The sequence below is a fragment of the Oncorhynchus masou genome, chromosome 14 (genome assembly GCF_036934945.1).
Source record: "Oncorhynchus masou masou isolate Uvic2021 chromosome 14, UVic_Omas_1.1, whole genome shotgun sequence".
Lineage (NCBI taxonomy): Eukaryota > Metazoa > Chordata > Actinopteri > Salmoniformes > Salmonidae > Oncorhynchus > Oncorhynchus masou.
The window spans coordinates 1,809,466-1,830,235 of record NC_088225.1 but is presented as its reverse complement, the minus strand read 5'-3'; the positions used below and the strand labels follow the sequence as shown (position 1 = coordinate 1,830,235).

Genomic DNA, 20,770 nt, shown 5'->3' with positions numbered 1-20,770 from the left:
AGGGAAATAATACTTATTACCCACCAAAGTCCTTAACCCGACATGTCACAACTGATGTGCTAAATAGTTACGCGTTGACTGGGACCCGAGTTCTGATAATATTGGCCATTATGAGACAGGAAACCCTGTTTATGTCTTAGTAGCCATGTAGATGACTGCGAAGATGAATTCCATGCCACAGGTTCTTCAGGGAAGTCTTGTGAAGTTCTATCCTCAAGACTGTCTTTTTACCCTTCCATAGAATGCGATCCTGGCCCATGTGGGCTAATCCAACCCTTCTGTCTCAGTGGGGACCCCAAAGCTGGGTATATAACTCTTCTAGAGATGGTCCTCTCTCAGCCTCCACCTCGACACACACACACTCTCGCTTACACACTCCCCCGTCCAGGACAATGGCCCCCAAGAAGCCCGAGCCGAAGAAGGAGGCGGCAAAATTGAACCCACCAGCTCTGGAGCCAGAGGAGCCCAGGGAGCCCGAATTTGTCCCCAAAAGCATTGCGGTGAGTGTCCAACTCGTAGAAATAGAATGCATGTTGTAATTGTATGGTCTAACCTCTCTGTGAGTCTTTGCTGCCATCTCCTCACATCCACCTGTGTTTGTAGTAGAACCTATGACTGTAAGTATGAAAGAAGGGGATGCTATCCTTAGCTGACGAGTTAGTGCTGTGTTAGTTGTACAGGGATGTCTGTCAAAAGTTGAGGAATTTGCCTTGTGAAAAAACCCATTGTTGTATTAGTTGGCAAAGTTCTATTGGCAACATTTCTTGGCGTGGCTATCCTCTGAAAATAATTTCACATTTCAGCTTAGTTATGTTCAGATCATTAAACCATCTCTGCTTTGTACAGCATTACATGGGCTTGCGTCACCTATCGCTCCGATTTGGTCCTGCCGTACATACCTACACGTACGCTACGGTCACAAGACGCAGGCCTCCTTACTGTCTCTAGAATTTCTAAGCAAACAGCTGGAGGCAGGGCTTTCTCCTACAGAGCTCCATTATTATGGAATGGTCTGCCTATCCATGTGAGAGACGTAGACTCGGTCTCCACCTTTAAGTCTTTATTGAAGACTCATCTCTTCCGTAGGTCCTATGATTGAATGTAGTCTGGCCCAGGGGTGTGAAGGTGAACAGAAAGGCATTGGATCGACGAACCGCCCTTGCTGTCTCTGCCTGGCCGGACCCCCTCTTTCCACTGGGATTCTCTGCCTCTAACCCTATTACGGGGGATGAGTCACTGGCTTACTGGTGTTCTTCCATCCTGTCCCTAGGAGGGGTGCGTCACTTGAGTGGGTTGAGTCACTGACGTGATCTTCCTGTCCAGGTTTGACGCCCACCCTCATGTTTGTGCCATGGGGGAGATACTCGTGGGCTATACTTGGCCTTGTCTCAGGGTAGTAAATTGGTGGTTGAAGATAACCTTCTAGTGGTGTGGGGGCTGTGCTTTGGCAAAGTGAACGGGGTTATATCCTGCCTGTTTGGCCCTGTCCGAGGGTATTGTCGGACAGGGCCACAGTGTCTCACGACCCCTCCTATCTCAGCATCCAGTATTTGTGCTGCAATAGTTTGTGTCGAGGGCTATGGTCAGTCTGTTATATCTGGAGTATTTATCATGCCTCAGGACTACCTGGCCTGATGACTCCTTGCTGTCCCCAGTCCACCTGGTCATGCTGCTGTTCAACTGTTCTACCTTCAACTGTTCTACCTGCGGCTATGGAACACCTGTTCACTAGACGTTCTACCTTGTCCCGGACCTGCTGTTTTCGACTCTCTCACTCTATCTCAGCTGCTGTCTCTAACTCTGAATGATCAGCTATAAAAAGCCAACTGACATTTACTCCTGAGGTGCTGACCTGTTGCACCCTCTACAACCACTGTGATTATTATTATTTGACCCTGCTGGTCATCTATGAACTTTTGAACATCTTGGCCATATACTGTTATAATCTCCAACCGGCACAGGCAGAAGAGGACTGGCCACCCCTCAAAGCCTGGTTCCTCTCTAGGTTTCTTCCTATGTTCCTGCCTTTCTAGGCAGTTTTTCCTAGCCACAGTGTTTCTACATCTGCATTGCTTGCTGCTTGGGGTTTTAGGCTGGGTTTCTGTACAGCACTTTGTGACATTGGCTGATGTAGAAAAGGCTTTATGAATACATTTGAACTGTGATTGATTGTTGAAGATAACATCTGAATGAGGTTATGTAGGAGGTACATCAAAGTATATTATAAGCGTTCCTAATCAATGACATATTTTTTTATATTTTCTGTTCCTTTGGCATTGGCAAACTGGCCTTCACCGTACGCTCAAAGACTTGTTGGCGTAGCAGTACACATCCTACAAAACTTTACAGACACAAATGGGGTGTCCACAGCTGCCTTATAGGTCTTCAAAGAACTCCCCTCATGTCATGTACATACACGCCTTGGATGCACCTCATCATTCACTGTAGAATTGCTAAAATGTGCTTACAGTGTTGAGCTGGGCAAAACCAGTAGCAATATTCCCACTATTGAAGTGTTCTTTTTTTCTATTTCAGATTGAGTTCACTGCAGACCAAATTGATGGTAAACTGATCTTGCTTTAAAAATCCAACATCTTTTGAGGTCAATTTTACTATTTGTTATGGGGAAAGTTTATTGGATGACCTGACCTGTTGATGGCTTGCTAGTTTCCCCAGCTAACCCTAATGATCTGTGTGCTTCCCCAGAGTTCAACGGGGCCTTCATGTTTTTCGACAGGACCCCCAAAAGCGAGATGAAGATCTCTTACGCCCAGTGTGGTGACGTGATGAGGGCGCTGGGCCAGAACCCATCCATCGAAGAGGTCTTGAGAGTCCTAGGGAAACCCAAGAGCAAAAAAGTAAACAAAACAATATGGGTATGAGGTAGGTAGATTGGATGGGCTATTTACAGATGGGCTGTGCACAGCTGCAGTGATCGGTTAGCTGCTCAGATAGCTGATGTTTAAAGTTAGTGAGGGAGATATGTCTCCAACTTCAGAGATTTTTGTCATTCGTTCCAGTCATTGGCAGCAGAGAACTGGAAGGAAAGGTGGCCAAAGGAGGTGTTGGCTTTGGGGATGACCAGTGAGATATACCTGCTGGAGCATGTGCTATGGGTGGGTGTTGTTATGGTGACCAGTGAGCTGAGATAAGGCAGAGCTTTACCTAGCAAAGACTTATAGATGACCTGGAGCCAGTGGGTCTGTCGATGAATATGTAGCGAGGGCCAGCCGACAAGAGCATACAGGTCGCAGCGGTGTGTGGTATATGGGGCTTTGGTGACAAAACGGATGGCACTGTGATAGACTGCATCCAGTTTGCTGAGTAAAGTGTTGGAGGCTATTTTGTAAACGACATCGCCAAAGTCGAGGATCGGTAGGATAGTCAGTTAACGAGGGTATGTTTGGCAGGTATGTTTGGCGGCCACTTCTACACTGTATAGTAGAAGTGGTCACTGGTTATAAATCTGCCTTTGGACAATGACTCCAGCCTTTGAACATGTGCATGGCCACACCATTGCTTAAGACGCCATCTTTCCATTATCTCTTTATTTACCTTGAACTCTGTAGAGGCTTGTATGTTGATGGGTTGGGTTGGTTTCATTGAAAGGAACTCCTTCCCTTGCTCACCGTGCCACTATAGAAATGAACACCAAGCTGATTGGCTTTGAGACCTTCATACCAATGTTCCAGCACATCTTCAAGTCCAAAAACCTGGGTACCTTTGAGGACTTTGTGGAAGGACTGCGTGTCTTTGACAAGGAGAGTAACAGCACCGTCATGGGCGCCGAGTTGCATCACACACTCGCAACTCTTGGTTAGTACCCATATTCTATGTAGCTATAATCTCATGTTTATGATGTGATTATAGATGTGTAATGTATGCTCTATGAAGGTAATGTGAAACCTCTAAGGGTTTCTGAAAGGAGGATTGGTTTGGGGTTTGTCTTCCCTTATGGAAAAACCACATGATTTCACATGTAACATTTTATTTCACATGTGAAATTTCACATCATCACATAATCTTTCACATGTGGATTTATTATTCAACATGTCCTCACCTGGGATTTGAACTCAACCTCTTGGTTCACAGCATTCAGATCTTCTTGCTATGCCACAATTTCTGTGTCAATAACTGACTTCACCTGTATTCCTACACTTTGGACTTCAAAGTAAATCGTTAAAAATACACGTTAAAAATACACTCAAGAAAAACTATTATATTTATCATAGTGATAGAGGAGTAACATTAACACAAAATAATATGTTGCACCAACATTAGACTATACAGAAAACTCTCTAATTGCTGAAGTTCTGAGCAGGTTATAGACTTCGTGGCGAAAAAGATCAGCATAACCTAAATCCAGAGGTTCTGAGTTCAAATCCCAGGTGGGGTCATTTTGAAAAGTCAGTACAAAGTAATCATGTCAAATGGATTCATGTTGTCATTGGTTAAAAAAGACACATATAAGTTCAGCTACCAGTTATTCACTTGTATTAAATGTAGAGTTTACATGTTAACAACCCATTTTCACATTTGAAAAACTTTTCATGTGAAAATCTAATTTGCAGTTTTACATGTAGTTTCATGGTATCAGACGTTGTAATGTTGCATCCCTGTGTTGTCACATGTATTTTACGTGAGATCATGTTTTCACATGTGCTGAAATGTTTTCATGTGTAGTTTCACGTAATCACATGTTTCTTTTACATATTGTCACATTATCACATAAGTACACGTGATCACATGTCCTTATGTGAAATCACATGTGAAACATTCTCTCAACCAGCTTCATGAGGTAGTCACCTGGAATGCATTTCAATTAACAGGTGTGCCTTCTTAAAAGTTAATTTGTGGAATTGATTTCCTTCTTAATGCGTTTGAGCCAATCAGTTGTGTTGTAACAAGGCAAGGGTGGTATACAGAAGATACCCCTATTATTTAAAAGACCAAGTCCATATTATGGCAAGAATAGCTCAAATAAGACAAGAGAAATGACAGTCCATCATTGTTTTAAGACATGAAGGTCAGTCAATCTGGAAAATGTAAAGAATTTTGAAAGTTTCTTCAAGTGCAGTCGCAAAAACCATCAAGCACTATGATGAAACTGGCTCTCACGAGGACCGCCACAGGAAACGAAGACCCAGAGTTACCTCTGCTGTAGAGGATAAGTTCATAGAGCTACCAGCCTCAGAAATTGCAGCCCAAACAAATGCTTCACATTTTCAAGTAACACATCTCAAAATCAACTGTTCAGAGGAGACTGTGTGAATCAGGCCTTCATGGTTGAATTGCTGCAAAGAAACCACTACTAAAGGACACCAATAATAAGAAGAGACTTTCTTGGGCCAAGAAACACGAGCAATAGACATAAGACCGGTGGAAATCTGTCCAATTTGGAGGTTTTTGGTTCCAACTCCTGTGTCTTTGTGAGACGCAGAGTAGGTGAATGAATGATCTCCACATGTGTGGTTCCCACCGTGAATCATGGAGGAGGAGGAGGTGTGATGGTGTGAGGATGCTTTGCTGGTGACACTGTCTGTGATTTATTTAGAATTCAAGGCACACTTAACCAGCATGGCTTCTACACCATCCCATGTGGTTTGAGCTTTGTGGGACTATCATTTGTTTTTCAACAGGACAATGACCCAACACACCTCCAGGCTGTGTTAGGGCTATTTGACCAAGAAGGAGAGTGGTGGAGTGTGGCATCACCCGACCTCAACCCAATTGAGATGGTTGAGTGCTCAGCATTTGTGGGAACTCCTTCAAGACGGTTTGAAAAGCATTCCAGGTGAAGCTGGTTGGGAGAATGCCAAGCGTGTGCAAAGCTGTCAACAAGAAAAAGGTGGCAACTTTGAAGAATCTAAAATCTTTGTTTTACACTTTTTTGGTTACTACATGATTCCATATGTGTTATTTCATAGTGTTGATATCTTCACTATTATTCTACAATTTAGAAAATAGTAAAAATAAAGAAAAAACCTTCAAGGCACAGTAGTTGTGTCCAAACTTTTGACTGGTACCGTATGATCACTTGAAATTAGTGTGTTTTTTCCAAAAGGCATGTGTCTGAGGATTGTTTAACACCATTTGAAATGTCTCACACCCCTCTGTTACACCTACAGATAGAGAAGATGACAGAGAAAGAGGTCGAGGTAGTGATGGAAGGACAAGAAGACGGCAATGGCTGCATTAACTACGAAGGTGCGGCAATAGACTACTTTATGCAGTGTGCTGTGGGCACCTATTGTTAATACATTTTCTGTTTCTATCGCTCTATTTCAGCCTTTGTGAAACACATCATGGCTGGGTGAATGATCAAGTGAGTACAGCGTTTTAACCCTAAAGTACATGACCTTTTTGCCTGCACCCTGAGTCCTGCATCAAAATGTTTGAACTGATGTTAATGACAGGCGTCTCTCTCTGTTGCAGAATTCAAGATGTCACTGACCTGAATCTTTCCTTTGTTCCTCTCCCCTTTTGTTCAAATCTTTGTCCTCAATGTGTGTGACTCATTCTGTCTATGTGTGTGTGAGCGGATGTGTGTGTCACAACGTTTTTTGACAATGGAAATAAATGTTCAGGGTCAAACATCTAAGTCCAAAGCAATGTTAATCTTTATTTCCATGGTGTGGTTGAGTGACTATTGCAAAGTGACAATATTGAGAGATGGTAACTATGTCCTATATGGTGTGCACTTCCTTTGAAATAGGAGTGCGGTGTAATCCCTAAAGTGGGGGAGATCCTCTCCTCCTTTGGTGGTCCCATTGAAATCCATTACGTAATGGGTCTCTAGCGCATTTTTAGGTTTCACATGTCAAAAGCCTGCGTCTGTCACATACGCATATTTAGACTAGCTAATGGAGCAATGACGTGATGACATTCCAAACAGGTGAGTGACAACTGTGCTTCTGTTTGTTAACTCCATATCTGTGAGGGATGAGGATTTAGAGGGCGGGAGGGAGAACAGCCTATTATGTTGCTAAGTAACTGTTTTCTACTGGTTGAACATTAAATAGAAACAATTACTTTGTATCTACATAAATTCAGTCGTATGTTATGGGACCTAATTTAAACTAAGCACAATTCATAACACTGAAACCATGAACCAAACTGATTATTGCCTCAATGGTAATGCGAACTGGCACCAGAACAGTTGAAGGGTGTAGCTACTGTAAGTTAAAGTAAATTAACAATAATTGGAAAATCCCTAGCTTTGCTGGTAAGATGGACTGATTTGGAGGATTGAGAGGATCTGACCCTATACACAGAGGATGAGACAACTATTAAGAGCTCTCCCTATTCAGTGAGTGATGCCAGAGCCATTGGGTGCAGCTGCTGTTGACCTAAGCTGGAGCTTAGGGACTGTTGTACCGTCCAGCTTAACACTCAAGTATAAGGATGCCCAGCCCTGTAGACGCAGAATCGTAAAAGCTGACACACACACACACACATTTTCCTTAAACAACAAATATGTTTTCATGATCTAACTTCTCATTAAACATCCTGTCTGTCTGCCTCCCTCCACCCATCACCTGTTGATCATGATGAGACACCATTTTTGGCCTTTTTTCACATGACAGTAGCTAATCCACATCAGCTGTTGTTTTCTCTTTGTTACATGTAGGGTTAGATAATATGTCATAGTGTGTGAGTAAGATGTGCATACTGACATCTCTTGTCTTTACCCATTGCATACAAGAGGAATCTGGAGAGGGAGGGGAGAGGAGGGGTCTGTGACAACACAAGTCTGGAGGGAGGGTAGGAGGGTAACCTTCCTGTATTCCAGTGTTTTACTTGCTATATTGTATTTACTTTGCCATCATGGCATTTTATTGTTGCCTTTACCTCTCTTATCACACCTCATTTCCTCACATCGTATATAGACTTGTTTCTACTGTATTATTGACTGTATGTTTGTTTTACTCCGTGTGTAACTCTGTGTTGTTGTATGTGTCGACCTGCTTTGCTTTATTTTGGCCAGGTCGCAATTGTAAATGAGAACTTGTTCTCAACTTGCCTACCTGGTTAATGCTAGTGCAAAGTATTGAGTGTCACTAATACACTATGGTTAGTATGCATCAATGCATGTAACTGTGGTAAACCACACAAAATACTATATGAATACTCTACAACTGTATGTTGTTTAGTACATTAATTTATCAATTATCAAAAGTTACAGTAAATGCATGATTATAATCCTTAATCATTGATGACATGGTTATATCCCTTGATAGTACGCATATCAATTAGGCACATTCCTCATCCTTACACATGGGACAGCCCCACTCTGACACATTGCACAGAAAAATGGTTCAGGTTAATGAAGATGTCCATCTCTCTCATCCTTTGTACACCACTTGCAACACCTTCCTTTACCACGACAAGGTTTGTGTACATGAACAGCCTCATAACCATTAAGAGTCAGGTGCTGGGCCAAAGACAAGAAAACTCTTACTTAATTTAAGTCAGTTAAGAACAGAGTCTTATTCTATATGAACTGCCTGTTCAGGGGTAGAACGACAGATTTGTACCTTGTCAGCTTGGGGATTTGAACTTCCAACCTTGCGGTTACTAGTCCAACACTCTAACCACTGGACCAGCTTGCCACCCCAAGATAGTCATGAGCATATCCTCCTAACTCCATATAGGCAGTTTGGGTTTCCAAAAAGACAGTCAAGTGGTCCTCTAAGAGCATTGCATGCTTTTCCATATCTATCTGTATATTGTCCAGGAGCCCCAGGCACAGGGTTTACTATCACCGGTGGGTTGTAAAATACTTATCACCATCTGTTTTACTCCAGTTTGAAGAGATTTCAACAGAGGTAGGACACCGCAAAAAAAAAAGTTTCCCATTGCCACCAGTGGACCATTCTTGATAAACTGATAAACTGTTGATAAATCGATGCACCTGGCACCTACTACAATACCCTGTTTCAATGGCACTTAAATCTGTTGTCTTGCCCATTCACCCTCTGAATGGCACACACACAACCCATGTCTCAATTGTAAACATCCTTCTTGGATTTAACAGCTGACATCAATAAGGGATTATGGCTTTCACCTGGATTAACCTGGTCAGTTGATGTCATTGAAAGAGCATACTGTTTTGTGCGCATTGAGTAAGTCTGTGCTGGGGGATGTTATCCAGAGAAAGAATGCCACCCTGTGGCAAAAAAAATCAAGGAGCTTTTTCTCTGTTTCTACTTGACTGCCTTTAGTTGAAATCTAACATAAATCTGTCTCACCTGCCTAAAACCAAACTAGAACACACTGACATATTCTGTCTTCTTACACCTACAGTATATTGACCCTGTGATATAGTGTCTTGTCCAAGCTGCCTCACGCTATAGAAACAGCCAAGGCTAATGCAAGGCTACTTACTTACACTAATTTGGCAATTAAATGAACAGTGCCATACCATAGCCTACACACTATTATGCAAAGCTATATGGCATAACCACATAACTGCAGATGGGATTTATCTTATTGTGTTTGGCTTTGAAAGACCTTAATCAGTAGTAAAATATTAAGATTTATTTCAGGGTATGTTAAGACCAATTGTTATATATCGTTTTCAGTTTAAAATAAGGAACAATGTCAAATCACCTACAATAAAATGCAGACCAAACACACCATAATAATTTCAGACGTGTACCATCTGCCTCTTTCTCACCCTCTCCCTCCTTTGTCCCTAACTGCAGAATAAAATGCATGCTTTTTCTTGAGTGGTCTGGTTGCTAAGCAACTCCAGGGGCTAACCTCAACCCTGCCTCATGGTTAAGACTTTGTCTATAAAATGGATGACACAATGCCATGCTTTCTGGCAACACTCTGTATGCAACATGCATTACACATGCAAACCCGTGCTTTGCAAAATATCAGTATGTGTTTCTAGGAGGCTCTATCTCCTGATAAACATACCAGACCTAGGGTGAAATATGCCAAATATGTTAATGTAATAAACTTGAGGTGTGCTTGATTTAGCTTGGGGTTTACACTTTGGGGACTATTCCATTGGTTCCATAAGGAAACAAATGATATTCCATACACTGTACGTGTGTGTAGTCGAGTTACACGTAATTACACCATTGTAACCAATTACTGCCCTCTATGGTTGGTTTAGTATGGAGGAGTGTTAGATCAGTCAGTCTGCCAGAGCAGTAAAGGACTATAGATGTTTAGAGGTCGCTAACAATGGCAAGCACAGTGCTTCCCTTGCTATACCCCAGCCACAGGTTTTATGGCAAGGGGGGTATTGCTACTCCAGATCCCTCTAAGCAGATTTTACAGTAATTCTTATATAATCATTGGTAAATTGACACTAAGCCAGGCCTAGAGGAATGGAAATTCAAATATATTAGATTAGACGAGACATTGGTTTAATGTGAGAAAATAACAAAAGGTGGCCTATTGGTAAGAATTGTGTCTGTCACCTATTACATAGGGCAGAAGGCTATTTAACAAGTTAGGTCTACCATTGTGTCATTCGGTTGGGTAAGCATTGTAGATCATCTCTGAAGACCTGCAATTTGTTTGTATCAGCTAAACTAGTTTTAATGTCATTATCTTCTAACACCATCTTATCAACAGATCAGACAGAGGGGGCTGGTGGGAGGAGCTATAGGAGGATGGGCTCATTGAAATGACTGGAGTTGAATAAATGGAAAAGGCATAAAACACATCAAACATACGGAAACCACATGTTTGACTCCGTTTCATGAATTCCATTCCAGCCATTACAATGAGCCCGTCCTCCTATAGCTCCTCCCACCAGCCTCCTCTGAGATCAGTGTCGGGCTTACCTAGACACAACCCTCTTTAATTCCAAGCATCAGTGCAGAACGCTCAGGAAGAATTTCAGAACAATCTGTCTGTACTCTGGCGCCCTCCTCCCCTTAAGGCCGCCTAGCGAACTACTCGTCTCTGTCGGGTGTCCACTGAGTGACTGCAGCTGGAGAGACAATAACTGTCTGCCACACAGGTAAGAGAGAAAGACGCTTTATCTATTTATAGCAAACCTAGTACATTCCGCAAGTCATTGGTCCTAGGTGTCTTCGAATGATGAAGAATTCGAGCAGTTGGCTTTTTTTCCCGGGGCAAAACAAAAGCGCCATTCATGCTTGTCATGTAGCTTTGAGGCACCGAGCGTATCCTTTTTTTCTTCCGTTGCCTACTGTAGGTCTGGGTGTGAGGAGAGGTCGGGCCTTGGTACTGTCTTGCCTTGGCAAGCAAATTCATCGCACCAGGCAGGAGCCCCAAACAAGCCATGTGGATAATTGGATCAGAAGTGGCTAAATGGATTTGTCCATGAACACGCACTTTGTAGTTTTTAATGTTATATATTTTGACTTTTACATTCGTTATTAAAATATGACAGTTGTCATGATGCGTAAACTGAGGCTAAGCTAGCTAATTGATGTAGCCAAGGTGTGTAACTTAGCTTGCAAGCTACAAATGATCTAGCTAGCTACCAAACCTATTAGCTGAGCGTTAGCTATCTAAACTCGCCAATTATTATGGCCACGGATTTTTAGCTATGATTTTAAGATAGTGGTGCCCTTCTGTTTTCCTTACTTGGGGCCTGTCTTTACTTTGGGTAGCTTGTCTTGCTTGAGAACTGAAATAAGAAATTACACAGTGTTCCTTACAGGATAGTTAAAAAAAGAAGCTTTTATATAGTATATGTTTTGATCCATGTACAGACGGTAGCAAACTTTCATAGCTACATCGACACTTGTGTGTCAGTTTGATTTTTGTGCTGAATCATAGGCAGTAGCATTGCCTCTGGCGCCTATGAAATTGGATTTCCGCAGCTGTGCTTTCCGCTGTCAGTGGTGCTGATGTTGGCTTATCAGCTCACCACTTGCACCTTATCACCAAGTCACTTATTGCCAGTGGCTTGCCTGGCTGTAGTTACTTGCTGTCCCACTATAGAAATCCAAAAGTAGACTGTGAAATGTTATTTCACCTGCGTATTACCTCATTTGCTAACTACCTAGCTAATTATTCATATTTCAGGAATGATTTGTAATGGTTTGGTCGTGCGCTGCCGCACCTCCCTTTCCAGTGATGCATGCGATGTAAAGTATTGCTATTGCAACTTTGTAATCAAGTAGTAGGCCGGGTATTATTTTTAAGCCAATTTGTTAGAAAAATGTAGGCCTCCACATCTTGAATCAAAGTCCAATCTAATTTTTGAGGAGATGCATTCCGCGTGCCCTTGCCATGTGGTGCTTTGTCTGAAACAAATCGATTCACTGTATCATCGATACACTTTTTTCTCGTACTATTTCGATATTATTCAGCACACTTGTAATTTTCATATTGAGGTCTATTTTTGCCAAACTGAGCCATAACATGATGGCGTTTTTTTTGTCGGTGTTTTCTATGTTGCAGACACGCCTCATTCTCGCTCCGCTCCGCATTATTTCATAGCTCTTGTGCTTTGAGTTGCAGTGAGAGATGAGCAAGCATGATCTCACTCCGATTTCGCTACTTGCCGATAGGTCTGTACATTTGTTAGATGAATCAACTCTCCATTATCCCTCGACTATTTTTGCTCGAGGTCGAAAATCATAGGCAGAGTCCATTTCAAAGGAATATCGAGGGACAAAGGCTTATCTCCATCACTCTCCTATCCAATTCCTCCTCCACGCCCATCTTGTTAAATGTGTCCTGGAGAATGCTGTAAGAAATGTTCTTCCCTGATCTCATACGTTGGAAATCTGTAGAAATTATGTTGTCCTGTTTGAGTAACACTTCGAGAACTAGATCTAATTTTCATTAACATTGTATTCTATGCTCATTAGTATTGGGATATAGCCTGACTTAAGAAAATAAGGTTTATTCCTAGCCATCATTTTATGTTTTTTTTTTATACAAAAAAATGCTGACAAATGGCCCTCTGCTCTCTGACAAACCTTTTAGTTTTCAAATTTGCATGCATAATTTGATTGGACCGCCCAATTAGGGAGCTCTGTAAAACATGTCTAAAGCCTAATTGGATGAGCTGGTCTGCAGGCTACATGCTACTGCAGTGTAGTATGATAGTCATACTATATACTATGATTAAATTATGCCCCTAATTTATGGCGGTGATTTGTTGTTCTGTGTTCTTGGCAGGGAATTTACATCTGCACTCATCCATTTTGACCTCACTGAATGGGATCAGATGCAGGGACCATAATTCAGTTAGCCCTAGTTCTACAACGTAGCCCCAGTAACAATGCTTTTAGGGTTCATTTTCAAGTTAAGATTAAAGACTAAACTAAATTGACAATCGCATAACTCTTTATATAAACAATGTGCACAAAACTAGAGTGCATCATTGTGATTGGATGACGAAAAAGAGATCCTATCCAACACTAATTGGCATTGGTCCAATATTTAGCCAAGGCACTCCTTACTTTCTGCACTTCTACACATGTCAGGGTGCACTATGAATCAAAGAGTTGTCTCGGAGACCCATGCTGAGTGCGTTAGCATAGCCTGGCGTAAGCTGCTGCTGGACCCCAGCTGTAGGGAATAGGGTGCCATTTGGGACGCTGTCTGTCTGCCTGCCCTGCCACAAGCAGCTGTACACATGCCTCTGTGCAGTCATCGGCGGTCCATGCCAGCAGATGTCTCTCACACTCAACCCCTGGCCAGATGAACAGGACATGACTTGTTAACGTAACGTGATCGCTCGCACCGTGAAATAAACCTGAAATCTCAAACACGCCAGTCCATTATTCTTAAAAGGACATTGGCTGTAGAGGAGACCAATGTTACCAAGTATGTCATGATTGGCAACTCTTACGAGCTCTGTTGGTTGCCTTTGAGGGCATGATTAAGGGACTTGGTTTCAAAGCTGTCTATGTCCTTGCCTTCTCTCTTGCACTCTGTTATAAGATGTACCTACGTATAGGATTAGTATCCCACGTTGCTGTTATTTTTCCTCTGGGACATTTGCAGTACAGGATATAGGTAAATGCCAGACATTCTTTGAGGGCCACTCTCACTCTCCTGCGCCATGAGCCTCTGACATCTTAGCATATAAATACAGAATTACTTGCATGTGCTAGCTAGGGCTGGGCGATATGACGATATATATTGTGTGACGATATGAAAAACGTCTATCGTTTTCACATTATGCCCTATCGTTTATTTCGCTGTGTCGCAAATCACACTCTTTACGGCAATGTTTTTCGTCAATTGGACGTTGCTTTGCGTTCTTCCACACATGCCGTGTGGAAGGAAATTTGCAACACAAACAAACATGGAGGAGAGCGAATGTGACACAGAGCATGGAGATCGTACCTAAAAGAGGGGTTACTTCTGTCGCATGGACGTGGTTTGGGTATGAAAAGTCTGACACGGACCAGAAAACCGTCCTCTGCAAAATATGCCGCAGGCCGGTCCTGAACAACAGGCTCAAACACCACTAACCTCTTTTACCACCGACGCAAGAATCTTGTGAAACAGTACGGAGAGAGTCTACGGATGAGAACCCAAAAAGTATAGTTGCGTGCTCAAAACAAACCCCCGACTCAGACGTTGCACGAGGCTTTTGACCGCGGCACAGCATATGGCAAAGAATCCCGAAGATGGAAGGAGATAACAGCTGCCGTTACAACTTAACATCTGCAGAGACAAAGCCCCAATTTACAACGGTCGAGAAACGGGTGTTTTGTGAGTTGGTGCTAACACTTGACCCAAGGTACCAAATGCAAATTGATATGTGACACATTAATGCCAAAATAACATGCAAAACAGGCAAGTCCCCCCCCCCCAAAAAAAATAAAAAATAATAATAATGTATATATAGATATATATTTTGTTTGCAACTACGTGTTTTCTATTTACCATTTTAGATTTTATACATTATTTTATATTTTGTTACATGCTTAGTTGAAAATTTGCACAAAGGTTCAAAATAAAAGGAGGAAATAAAAGGAAAAGGAAATAATCAAATATGAGTAAGTACCTTTTATTTGTTGAGTATATTTCAAAATGTAATAAGAAATAATAATTTAAAAAAATTACATGTGGTAATTTTATCTAAACTATTTATTTATTGAATTTACAGAAAATGTGCTATATCGTGATATGTATCGTTATCGGGATATGAAATGTCTTATATCGGGATATGAGATTTTGACCATATCAACCAGCCGTAGTGCTAGCTATAAACAAACTGGAAAAGCAGGCCCACCCTTATTTATACAGTCAATAGATTCACCTAACGTTTGAGAAAGAATAGGCTACATACATTTTAGCCTGCATTTAATGTGCAATACAAAAACCTAGCAATAATATTGACTCAAGTACTTGAGGATACCTTTAGCCTAATTAATGAACCTATACCTCATGCAGGTAGGTGATCTCCAGAGCAGATGCTAGGTCTTGTCCTGACTCTCTGTCAGATCTCAAGGCCACACATACTCTACTGTAGCACAGGAGGTTGGTGGCACCTTAATGTGGGAGAACAGGCTTGTTGTAATGACTGCAGCGGATTAAGTGTAATGGTATCAAACACAGCTTCCATGTGATTGATGCCATTCCGTTCGCTCCATTCCAGCCATTATTATGAGCCGTCCTCCCCTCAGCAGCCTCCACTGTACTGTAGTGTGCTGTAGTGTAAGGATGGTATAGGTAGCAAGGTCACTGAGCCACAGCACTGCAAAGAGAGAGAGCCCAGATGAGCTTCCTTTGGTTTGACTGGCTCTCTACTAATCTGGGATGTCTTGGCTTCGTTGTCATGCTGATTCTTTGAGTTGTGGTTAAACTCTGCCTGTTGGGATGTTAGGCTGCCTAGCCTATTTCCTCTTAGTTGTTTTGAGTGAAAATACTGAACTAGGCCTAATGTTATTCGACGGTATTCATTCTCCATCACCACTTATCACGTTTGTGCATTGAGGAGATGAACATCTCCTAACGGTAGGATCAAACACACCTATGAGTAGAGGTCGACCGATTAATCATAATGGCCGATTTAATTAGGGCCGATTTTCAAGTTTTCATAACAATCAGATATCTGTATTTTTGGACACCGATTTGGCCAATTTTTTATTTTATCTTTTATTTTATTTATCTAACTAGGCAAGTCAGTTAAGAACACATTCTTATTTTCAATGAAGGCCTAGGTACGGTGGGTTAACTGCCTTGTTTAGAGGCAGAACGACAGATTTTTACCTTGTCAGCTTGGGGATTCGTTTTTGCAACCTCCCGGTTACTAGTCCAATGCTCCAACCACCTGCCTTACATTGCACTCCACGAGGAGCCTGCGTGGCAGGCTGACTACCTGTTACGCGAGGGCAGCAGGACGCCAAGGTAAGTTGCTAGCTAGCATTAAACGTATCTTTATAAAAAACAATCTTCACATAATCACTAGTTAAACTAGTACTATCAACCATGTGTAGTTATCTAGAGTGTCCTGCGTTGCATATAATCGATGCGGTGCCTGTTAATTTCTCATCGAATCACAGCCTACTTCGCCAAACGGGTGATGATTTAGCACTGTCATTGCACCAAACCTAACCATAAACATCAATGCCTTTCTTTTAAATCAATACAGAAGTATATATTTTTAAACCTGCATATTTAGTTAATATTTCCTGCTAACATGAATTTCTTACAATTAGGGAAATTGTGTCACTTCTCTTGCATTCTGTGCAAGCAGTCAGGGTATAAGCAGCAGTTTGGGCTGCCTGGCTCATTGCGAACTGTGTGAAGTCCATTTATTCCTAACAAAGACTGTAATTAATTTGCCAGAATTGTACATAATTATGACATAACATTGAAGGTTGTACAATGTAACAGCAATATTTAGACTTAGGGATGCCACCCGTTAGATAAAATACTGAACGGTTCCGTATTTCACTGAAAGAATAAACGTTTTGTTTTCAAAATGATATTTTCCGGATTCGACTATATCAATGACCAAAGGCTCGTATTTCTGTGTGTTAAGTCTATGATTTGATATTTGATAGAGAAGTCTGACTGAGCGATGGAAGGCAGCAGCAGGCTCGTAAGCATTCATTCAAACAGCACATTCGTGCGTTTGCCAGCAGCTCTTCGCAATGCTTCAAGCATTGAGCTGTTTATGACTTCAAGCCTATCAACTCCCGAGATTAGGCTGGTGTAACCGGTGTGAAATGGCTAGCTAGTTAGTGGGGTGTGCACTAATAGCGTTTCAATCGGTGACGTCACTCGCTCTGAGACTTGGAGTAGTTGTTTCCCTTGCTCTGGCTTTTGTGGAGCGATGGGTACGATGCTTCGAGGGTGGCTGTTGTCGATGTGTTCCAGGTTCGAGCCCAGGTAGGGGCGAGGAGAGGGACGGAAGCTATAATGTTACACTGGCAATACTAAAGTGCCTATAAGAACATCCAATAGTGGTCCTTCAATAATCGGTATCGCCGTTGAAAAATCCTAATCGGTCGACCTCTACCCATGAGTCCTGATTCAGCACTGGGCTAAACCTGGGCGTCTGGGCAGGAACAAGGTCAATGTTTCTCATGTATTTTTGAACCTTGGGACTAGCTGGTTCTCTAGCTCTGAGGAGTGGGAGCCTAATGCTGCACGCATGAGCGGTTTGTATATCCATTTGCAGTGGCACTCGGAGAGCATCTCTGATATGTTTCTAGCAGATGTAACAGATGTCCCACCTCCCACACATGCGGTGACCTCATGCATTACAACCAGTATGTCCAGAGATACAACCTCTCTTATCATCACCCAGTGCCTGGGCTTACCTCCGCTGTACCCTCACCCCACCATACCCCTGTCTGCGCATTACGCCCTATATATATTCTACCACGCCCAGAAATCTGCTCTTTTTATTCTTTGTCCCCAACGCTCTCGGCGACCAGTTTTGATAGCCTTTAGCCGCACCCTCATTCTACTCCTCCTCTGTTCCGCGGGTGATGTGGAGGTAAACCCAGGCCCTGCATGTCCCCAGGCACCCTCATTTGTTGACTTCTGTGATCGAAAAAGCCTTGGTTTCATGCATGTCAACATCAGAAGCCTCCACCCTAAGTTTGTTTTACTCACTGCTTTAGCACACTCTGCTCACCCTGATGTCCTTGCTGTGTCTGAATCCTGGCTTAGGAAGGCCATCAAAAATTCTGAGATTTCCATACCCAACTATAACATTTTCCGTCAAGATAGAACTGCCCAAGGGGGAGGAGTTGCAGTCTACTGCAGAGAGAGCCTGCAAAGTAATGTCATACTTTCCAGGTCCATACCCAAACAGTTCGAACTTCTAATTTTAAAAATGAATCTCTCCAGAAATAAGTCTCTCACTGTTGCCGCCTGCTACCGACCTCCCTCAGCTCCCAGCTGTGCCCTTTGTGAATTGAAGCTTCACCATTTGTGAATTGATCGCCCCCCATCTAGCTTCAGAGTTTGTTCTGTTAGGTGACCTAAACTGGGACATGCTTAACACCCTGGCAGTCCTACAATCTAAGCTAGATGCCCTCAATCTCACACAAATCATCAAGGAACCCACCAGTTACAACCCTAAATCTGTAAGCAAGGGCACTCTCATAGATGTTATCCTGACCAACTGGCCCTCCAAATACACCTCCGCTGTCTTCAATCAGGATCTCAGCGATTCCGGGTCCGCAGTCAAACGACCACCCCTAATCACTGTCAAACGCTCCCTAAAACACTTCTGCGAGCAGGCCTTTCTAATCGACCTGGCCCGGGTATCCTGGAAGGATATTGACCTCATCCCGTCAGTTGAGGATGCCTGGTCATTCTTTAAAAGTAACTTCTTCACCATCTTAGATAATGCTCCGTTCAAAAAATGCAGAACTAAGAACCGATATAGCCCCTGGTTCATTCCAGACCTGACTGCCCGCGACCAGCACAAAAACATTCTGTGGCGGACTGCAACAGCATCGAATAGTCCCCGCGATATGCAACTGTTCAGGGAAGTCAGGAACCAATACACGCAGACAATCAGGAAAGCAAAGGCCAGCATTTTCAACCAGAAATTTGCATCCTGTAGCTCTAACTCCAAAAAGTTCTGGGACACTGTAAAGTCCATGGAGAACAAGAGCACCTCCTCCCAGCTGCCCAATGCACTGAGGCTAGGTAACACGGTCACCACCGATAAATCCGTGATAATCGGAAACTGCAACAAGCATTTCTCAACGGCTGGCCATGCCTTCCTCCTGGCTACTCCAACCTCGGCCAACAGCTCCACCCCCCCCCTGCAGCTACTCGCTCAAGCCTTCCCTTTACCCAAATCCAGATAGCAGACGTTCTGAAGGAGCTGCAAAACATGGACCCGTACAAATCAGCTGGGCTTGACAATCTGGACCCTCTATTTCTGAAACTATCCGCCGCCATTGTCGCAACCCCTATTACCAGCCTGTCAACCTCTCTTTCATATCATCTGAGATCCCCAAGAACTGGAAAGCTGCCTCAGCCACGCTAAAGGTACTAAACGATATCATAATAACCGCCATTGATAAAAGACAGTACTGTGCAGCCGTCTTCATCGACCTGGCCAAGGCTTTCGACTCTGTCAATCACCATATTCTTATCGGCAGAATCAGTAGCCTCGGTTTTTCTAATGACTGCCTTGCCTGGTTCTCCAACTACTTTGCAGACAGAGTTCAGTGTGTCAAATCGGAGGGCATGTTGCCCGGTCCTCTGGCGGTCTCTATGGGGGTGCCAAAGGGTTCAATTCTCGGGCCGACTCTTTTCTCTGTATATATCAATGATGTTGCTCTTGCTGCGGGCGATTCCCTGATCCACCTCTACGCAGACGACACCATTCGGTATACTTCTGGCCTTTCCTTGGACACTGTGCTATCTAACCTCCAAATGAGTTTCAATGCCATACAACACTCCTTCCGTGGCCTCCAACTGCTCTTAAACGCTAGTAAAAACCAAATGCATGCTTTTCAACCGTTCGCTGCCTGCACCCGCACGCCCGACTAGCATCACCACCCTGGATGGTTCCGACCTTGAATATGTGGACATCTATAAGTACCTAGGTGTCTGGCTAGACTGTAAACTCTCCTTCCAGACTCCTATCAAACATCCCAATCCAAAATCAAATCTAGAATCGGCTTTCTATTTCGCAACAAAGCCTCCTTCACTCACGCCGCCAATCTTACCCTAGTAAAACTGACTATCGTACCGATCCTTGACTTCGGCGATGTCATCTACAAAATGGCTTCCAATACTCTACTCAGCAAACTGGATGCAGTTCATTACAGTGCCATCCGCTTTGTTACTAAAGCACCTTATACCACCCACCACTGCGACCTATACGCTCTAGTCGGCTGGCCCTCGCTACATATTCGTCGCCAAACCCACTGGCTCCAGGTCATCTACAAGTCCATGCTAGATAAAGCTCCGCCTTATCTCAGTTCACTGGTCATGATGGCAACACCCACCCGTAGCACGCGCTCCAGCAGGTGTATCTCACTGATCATCCCTAAAGCCAACACCTCATTCGGCCGCCTTTCCTTCCAGTTCTCTGCTGCCTGTGACTGGAACGAATTGCAAAAATCGTTGAAGTTGGAGACTTTTATCTCCCTCACCAACTTTAAACATCTGCTATCTGAGCAGCTAACCGATGCAGTTGTACATAGTCCATCGGTAAATAGCCCACCCAAATTACCTACCTCATCTCCATACTGTTTTTATTTATTTACTTTTCTGCTCTTTTGCACACCAGTATCTCTACCTGCACATGACCATCTGATCATTTATCAATCCAGTGTTAATCTGCTAAATTGTAATTATTCGCCTACCTCCTCATGCC

The 20,770-nt window shown here is 43.0% G+C and overlaps 1 protein-coding gene and 1 pseudogene across 6 annotated transcripts in view; both read left to right on the top strand.

Moving 5' to 3' along the window:
• The first annotated feature begins 392 nt into the window (after positions 1 to 392).
• LOC135553652 (myosin light chain 4-like) lies at positions 393 to 6,317 on the top strand (annotated as a pseudogene).
• A 4,522-nt stretch (positions 6,318 to 10,839) lies between these two features.
• LOC135553942 (microtubule-associated protein tau-like) overlaps positions 10,840 to 20,770 on the top strand; it is a 47,481-nt gene continuing 37,550 nt past the window's right edge. For all 6 annotated transcript variants that reach the window (XM_064985897.1, XM_064985894.1, XM_064985896.1 and 3 more), the window contains exon 1: positions 10,840 to 10,987. The gene's annotated coding sequence lies outside the window, so the exon portion shown is untranslated. The remainder of the gene's footprint in view (positions 10,988 to 20,770) is intronic.